The sequence below is a fragment of the Dipodomys spectabilis genome, unplaced genomic scaffold (assembly GCF_019054845.1).
Source record: "Dipodomys spectabilis isolate Male_0828 unplaced genomic scaffold, ASM1905484v1 ptg000112l, whole genome shotgun sequence".
Classification (NCBI taxonomy): domain Eukaryota; kingdom Metazoa; phylum Chordata; class Mammalia; order Rodentia; family Heteromyidae; genus Dipodomys; species Dipodomys spectabilis.
In genome coordinates this window covers 1,983,004-1,989,792 of record NW_024870789.1, presented here as the reverse complement: position 1 = coordinate 1,989,792, position 6,789 = coordinate 1,983,004, and the positions used below count along the sequence as shown (strand labels likewise).

At 49.0% G+C, this 6,789-nt stretch overlaps 1 non-coding gene across 1 annotated transcript; it reads right to left on the bottom strand.

Moving 5' to 3' along the window:
- Window positions 1–5,602: 5,602 nt before the first annotated feature.
- LOC122114898 lies at window positions 5,603–5,709 on the bottom strand. The gene has a single exon (XR_006148661.1). It is a non-coding gene; the product is annotated as a U6 spliceosomal RNA (small nuclear RNA).
- Between the last annotated feature and the right edge of the window lie 1,080 nt (window positions 5,710–6,789).

Below are 6,789 nucleotides of genomic sequence, written 5' to 3'. Positions count from 1 at the left end.
GTGGCGCTGTGGCTCAAGAGGTAGAGCACTCACCTTGAGCTGAAGAGCGGGACAGTGCCTAGGCCGAGTTCAAGCCCCATGACCAACAACAACAACAAAAGCCAGAAGTGGTGCTGTGGCTCAAGTGGTAGAACACCAGCCTTGAGCTGAAGAGCTGAGGGACAGCTCCCAGGCCTAGAGTTCAGGTCCTATGACTGACAAAAACAAACAAACAAGCTGAGCTAGGTGGTATCTACCTGTAATCCTAGTTACATTGGAAGCTTAAGTAGGAAAATCTCAGTCTGAGGGCTAGCCATGAGTAAAATGCAAGATTCTTTATTCAAAACATAACTAAAGCAGAAAAGAGCTAGGGCATGGCTCAAATGGTAGAACCCTCAGATAGCCGATGCAAAGCCCTGAGTTTTATTCTTAGCCCTGGCAAACAACAACAACAAAAACCACCAAACTTTAGATGGGCACTGGATTCATGGAGGGGATGTTGGAGCCTTGGCCCCTTCCTCTCCCTCTTGCGTTCCCAGTTCCCACTTGCCATGGGGTAAGCAGGTTTGCTCCAACATGAGCTCCTCACATGAGGCACAGCCTCAAGTCCAAAAGAAGCAGAGCCTGCCAACCATGGGCTGAAATAACCAGTTCCTCCTTTTTATCATGTAGTGGAAAACTAAAGCCAAGGCACTTTAGCAGGGCGCTGGTGGTTCACACCTGTAATCCTAGCTACTCAGGAGGCTGAGATCTGAGGATCCCAGTTCAAAGCCAGCCCGGGCAGAAAAGACCATGAGACTCCTATCTCCAAAAACTACTAGAAAACCGGAAGTGGCGCTATAGCTCAAGTGGTAGAGCTGAAGAGCTTTGAGGTGAAGAGCCTTGAGCTGAAGAGCTGAGGGACAGCGCCCAGGCCCAGAGTTCAAGCTCCACAACCAACAAAAAGAAAAAAAAAGAAAAGAAAAGAAAACTAAAGCCAATCCAATTTCAAACTAGGTTTGTTGGATTTTTGCCTTGTGATGTCCCATAATGCTAATGTAAAAAGTCCCTGTGAAGAGTTCTGACCGATGAGCCAGCTACGTACTTGTTTCTAGATAGGAAGGGTGCTGGCTAGCAGCTGCCAAAGACACACTAGTTCAGTTCTGTGAAGGACCAGTCCTCCGAAAGACAAGAAAGGGCTGTTCCCAAGAGACATGAAGCAAGAACAAGGGCCAAGGGTGTTGCCCAGCGGAGTTCAAGTCCCACGACAAAAAAAAACAACCCAAAGAGGTCTGGCTCTTCTGAAATGCAAGGCTTCCCCTTAGGCCTCTGTAGCTGGCGGGCTCCAGGCTGGGAGGTTCCTCAGTGCTGACCTAAGAAGGTACAGTAAATGTCAGAATTGGAACATGGCTTGTCAAGTGTCACAGCCCCTGGGGAAAAATAGTTTGGAAGCTCCACAAAACGTGAGTTACTATATGATCCAGTGATTCCACTCCTAGGTGTACACCCAGGTGAACGGAAAGCAGCTGTGCACACAAACACTGTGCATTCTTTCATGGCAGTATTCTTTTGCATGTGTTTTGAAACAGGATCTCACTCTGCAGCCCAGGCTGGTGTTGCACTTGTGATCCCCCTGGCTCAGTTTGCCCAGGATTGGGATTATAGGCATGAGCCATTATACCCAGAAGCATTACTCTATTTTATTGTTGTTGTTTGGCATTACTAGAGATTGAACTCGGGGCCTGACATTTGAGCCACCCTCCTAGCCCTCCATGTTTTAGGTTATTTTCAGATAGGGCTTTTACCAGGGCTACAATACCAAATAAAAGTCCCCCTCATAAATTTTTTTCAACACCTCAGAAAAAAGAAAAAGTCAAAAACTTTTATTTTTTTATTTTTTTGGGGGGTCCAGAACTCTGGGCCTGGGTGCTGTCCCTCAGCTCTTCAGCTCAAGGCTAGCTCTCTGCCACTTGAGCCACAGCGCCACTTCTGGCTTTTTTCTTTTTGCTTATGTGTGGTGCTGAGGAATCGAACCCAGGGGCTCATGCATGAAAGGCAAGTGTTCTACCACTGAGCCACCTTCCCAACCCCTAAATAACTTTTAAAATGATGTTTTTCCCTTCCTACCTCCACTGTTGCTCATAAGTCTACCACTTTCCTGAATATGCCAGTCTGTGTGAACCAACAGGAAAGCCTCCTGCTCACTGTCCCAGGTCTGCCTCAACCCTGATTACCCTTGGCTTCCTAATTTGGCCCAAAGGAGATCTGAGTGCATTTCTGAAATCTGAAATCATCTGAAACCTTAAATGTCCAACTCTTTGTACATACCCTTGACGGCAGACTGTACTTTCCAAGATGGTGACTGTTAGGTTTTTAAAAAGAGGTAGCCGAGTAAGAACAGCACCACGCATGTGGTATTCAGGTAAGGGGTAGGTTTATTCAGTAGACCTGCTGGGACCAGGCCAGGTTGGCACTCCACGCGGCTGGGAAAGGCCTGGGAAAGACCTGAGAAAGAGAGAGAGCTGGGAAAGAGAGACAGCTGGGAAAGAGCTGGGAAAGAAAGCTGGGAAAGAGGGCTGGGAAGGTGGTTCAGTGGTAGAGCGCTTGCCTTGCATGCATGAGGCCCTGGGTTCGATTCCTCAGCACCACTTAAGCAAAAAGAAAAAAGCTGGAAGTGGTGCTGTGGCTCAAGTGGTAGAGTGCTAGCCTTGAGCTGAAGAGCTGAGGGACAGCGCCCAGGCCCAGAGTTCAGGCCCCACGACCGGACCCAAAAAAAAAAAAAAAAGAAGAAAGCTGGGAAAGAGATGGGAAAGAGCTGGGAAAGAGAGAGAGCTGGGAAAGAGCTGAGAAAGAGCGTCTGGGCCTGGGCTAGGCCTTATCTAGGTAAGGGCGGAGAAAGGTGTGGCCATATCAAATTCAAATGAGACCTCAGTGGATGCAGATGTGACCTCTTCCAGGTGTGCCAGTTGCCTAGGTAATGCAGGTTCTGGGCAGGGTCTGCTCGCCATCCAGGAATGGACCTTACATTCCAGCCTTTTGATAATTATGAAAAAGGGTGAAGATGCTCCCTGGTTACTTCCTGCTGGCAAGGGGCGTCGACTGTAGGAGTAAAAGACTGAGATGTGGTCCACTCTGGGAGAAGGCAGCAGGCAGCAGCTGTCACTTGGGTGTTGAGTCCTTAGATGAAGTCTGGAGGAGGCAAGTCTCTTGGACGAAGTCTGGAGAAGTCTCATGAGGCATTGACGGAAACCTGAACAAATGGAAACTCTGACAATTTTCAAACCTCGAATGGCTAGCCTTTGAGGGGGAATCTAGAGGGGGGGTTCCTGGGATCCAGCCTGCGTCACACTCTTCAGAGCACAAGCCAAAAATGTTGTACAAAAGAGAAAGGGAGAGATAGGGAAAGTTAGACATGATTGGCAGAGAGAGAGCAAAGAGAGCCTGAGAGTAAACAGACTTCTGACCAGTGGCAAAAGCTGTTTAAAACTGAGAATGGCATAAAAATTGACTTGCAGCACCCTATTAAATGTGTAGGAGAGCCGGGCCCTGGTGGCTCACGCCTGTAATCCTAGCTACTCAGGAGGCTGAGATCTGAGGATCGCGGTTCAAAGCCAGCCCGAGCAGGAGAGACCGTGAGACTCCTATCTCCAATAAACCACCAGGAAACCGGAAATGGCGCTGTAGCTCAAGTGGTAGAGCACTCGCCTTGAGCTGAAAAGCTGAGGGACAGCGCCCAGGCCCAGAGTTCAAGCCCCACGACCGACCAAAAAAAAAAAAAAAATGTGTAGGAGAGTCAGTCTGGTGAGTGAAGGAGAGCTGACCAGGCAGAAGCAGTGTCCCGACTTCCCCCAGAACCCTCTAGAGAGAAATGGCCAAGCCCCCAAAACCAAGCGTCCTCGGCTTCAGAGGTGACCAGCCTTTCAGCTAAAGGCTGTAGGAGCTCTCTAGCATGTCACCACGTCTGGACAGAGACTGAGCAACAGAGAACCGTAGAGAGTAGTTTCATTCACCAGAGTAGAGAAGTGGTGTGGACGTGGATGTGAAGGCCAGCAATGGTATCGACACGCTGTGTTTGCAGCAGACAGACGGGTTCGCAAAAGGCTGTCAGAACTGTGGGTATTCTTCAGGGCAAAAAAGGAAAAAAAAGAAAAATAATGGAGAGGAATCCCACCTATCCTGACTTTAAGCCCTTCCCGGGTTCGGCACCATTTATGTTAGGTTTTTAAAAAGAGGTAGCCGAGTAAGAACAGCACCACGCACGTGGTATTTGTAGGTTTATTCAGAAGACCTGCTGGGACCAGGCCAGGTTGGCACTCCACACGGCTGGGAAAGGCTTGGGAAAGACCTGAGAAAGAGAGAGAGCTGGGGAAAGAGGTGGGAAAGAAAGAGAGCTGGGAAAGAGAGACAGCCAGGAAAGAGCTGGGAAAGAATGCTGGGAAAGAGATGGGAAAGAGCTGGGAAAGAAAGAGCTAGAAAAGGGGCTGGGAAGGTGGCTCAGTGGTAGAGCGCTTGCCTTGCATGCATGAGGCCCTGGGTTCGATTCTTTAACACCACATAAGCAAAAAGAAAAAAGCCGGAAGTGGCACTGTGGCTCAAGTGGTAGAGGGCTAACCTTGAGCTGAAGAGCTGAGGGACAGCGCCCAGGCCCAGAGTTCAGGCCCCACGACCGACCAAAAAAAAAAAAAAAAAGAAAGAGCTGGGAAAGAGGTGGAAAAAAGCTGGGAAAGAGAGAGCTGGGAAAGAGGTGGGAAGGAAAGAGCGTCTGGGCCTGGGCTAGGCCTTATCTAGGGTATGGGCAGAGAAAGGTGTGGCCACATCAAATTCAGATGAGACCTCAGCGGACGCAGATGTGACCTCTTCCAGGTGTGCCAGTTGCCTAGGTAACACAGGTACTGGGCGGGGTCTGCTCACCATCCAGGAATGGACCACAGATCTCCCGTGCTACAGGCTGTTTGTTAATGAGATGTTCACTTCTGCTCTGTTCTTTTCCTTGGAGTTCAAGATAGCTGGTAGCTGACAGAGAAATGGTGCTGCACCTCCAGAAGCCAGATCATGAAAGGCATCACCAATTTTCCATGGCCTTCTTTGGAGGCTTGCTCTGTGGACATAGCCACAGAGCTACAAGGGACCCCACCCACACCATGAAGAGGCCACAACACTGATCAGCACTGATCTTCTAGTCATGAGCTACACCTCAGGTCTTAGCTGGTTGCTCACAGCAGCCATCTGACCCAGGATTGCAAAAGACTGTGAGATGGTTCTAGCCCTACAACTACAAGACCCTTTAGTGAAAACCACTAGCTGAACCGCTGGTGTATGGGAAATCAGTACAAGAAACAGAGAAGCCACATTTGGGAGGTCAAATTGGGAGTCTTTTTTTTTTTAATTGTGAGAATACGGTTCAGAGGAATTACAATTACATGGGCAAGATAACAAGTACATTTCTTAACAAGCATTGTTGCCTCCTCTGTTTCCCCTTCCCATCCCTTCCCATACTCTCCCCTCCCCCACCCGACTCTCCCCCCACCCCCCACCAAAGTTGTAAAGTTCGTTTTTCGACATAACGACTTGTACATCTCATTGTTGCAATGGGTCCACCTGTATCCTTAGTTAAACGATTTGTTTTTTCCCTTCCCCTCCACAAAAAAATATGGAATGCTTCACGAATTTGCGTGTCATCCTTGTGCAGGGGCCATGCTAACCTTCTCTATATTGTTCCAATTTTAGTATATGTGTTGCCGAAGCGAACACAAATTGGTCTTTACTGGAGAGCAGATGGCTGCAGGTGTACTCCTGTCTCAAAGATCTGTAGCAGCCTTGAACATACTTAACACGGTTAGAAAACTGAGCCATGCAGTGGTAGAGTGCTTGCCTTGCATTCATGAGGCCCTGGGTTCGATTCCTTAGCACAACATAAGCAAAAGAAAAAAAAGCCGGAAGTGGTGCTGTGGCTCAAGTGGTAGAGCACTAGCCTTGAGCTGAAGAGCTGAGGGACAGCGCCCAGGCCCAGAGTTCAGACCCCACGACTGGACCCAAAAAAAAAAGAAAGAAAGAAAACTGAGCCATGGGGCTGGGAAGGTGGCTCAGTGGTAGAGTGCTTGCCTTGTATGCATGAGGCCCTTGGTTCGATTCCTCAGCACTACATAAGCAGAAAAAGCCGGAAGTGGTGCTGTGGCTCAAGTGGTAGAGCACTAGCTTTGAGCTGAAGAGCTGAGGGGCAGCACCCAGGCCCAGAGTTCAGACCCCACGACTGGACCCCTCCCCCCCCAAAAAAAAAGCCAACAAACCAGATAAACTCCAATGGGGATCTGAAGTGGGACACCATGGTGACCTTGAGGCCTGGCATAATGGTACCTAAGCTCGTCATGGCCTAAATAGGGTCCTGGTCAGGGGGCAGGATCACAGGAGCTTGAGAGTTTGTGACCCAGTACTGGCAGGTCCACTAACCTATTGTTCAAGTCTTCCCCACTCCTCCCTAGGAATTCAGGCATTCCCATCACCTAGGGTGTGAGACTTCACCTTTCTCCACCATGAAGACAAGATGGTGCCAGTTAAACCCAATTCCCTATCATCCATCATGTGGCCAAGATGGCACGGGTTAGACCCAGTAGCCTTATTTCACCATGAAAAGGTGGTCACTGTGTAAGCCTTTGTTTCATGAGTTTATACCCTATGGGACAAGAGTAGGAGGAATTATACCTCTCTTGGTTCTTCGACTCATCAAACCCTGGAGTTTTGCTCTGGGTTATGCAATGATTTTCCCACAGACTCAGTAGGAAACAGGTTGGAGTATCTCCCTGATCTTCATGGATATACACAGACATTTTTTGG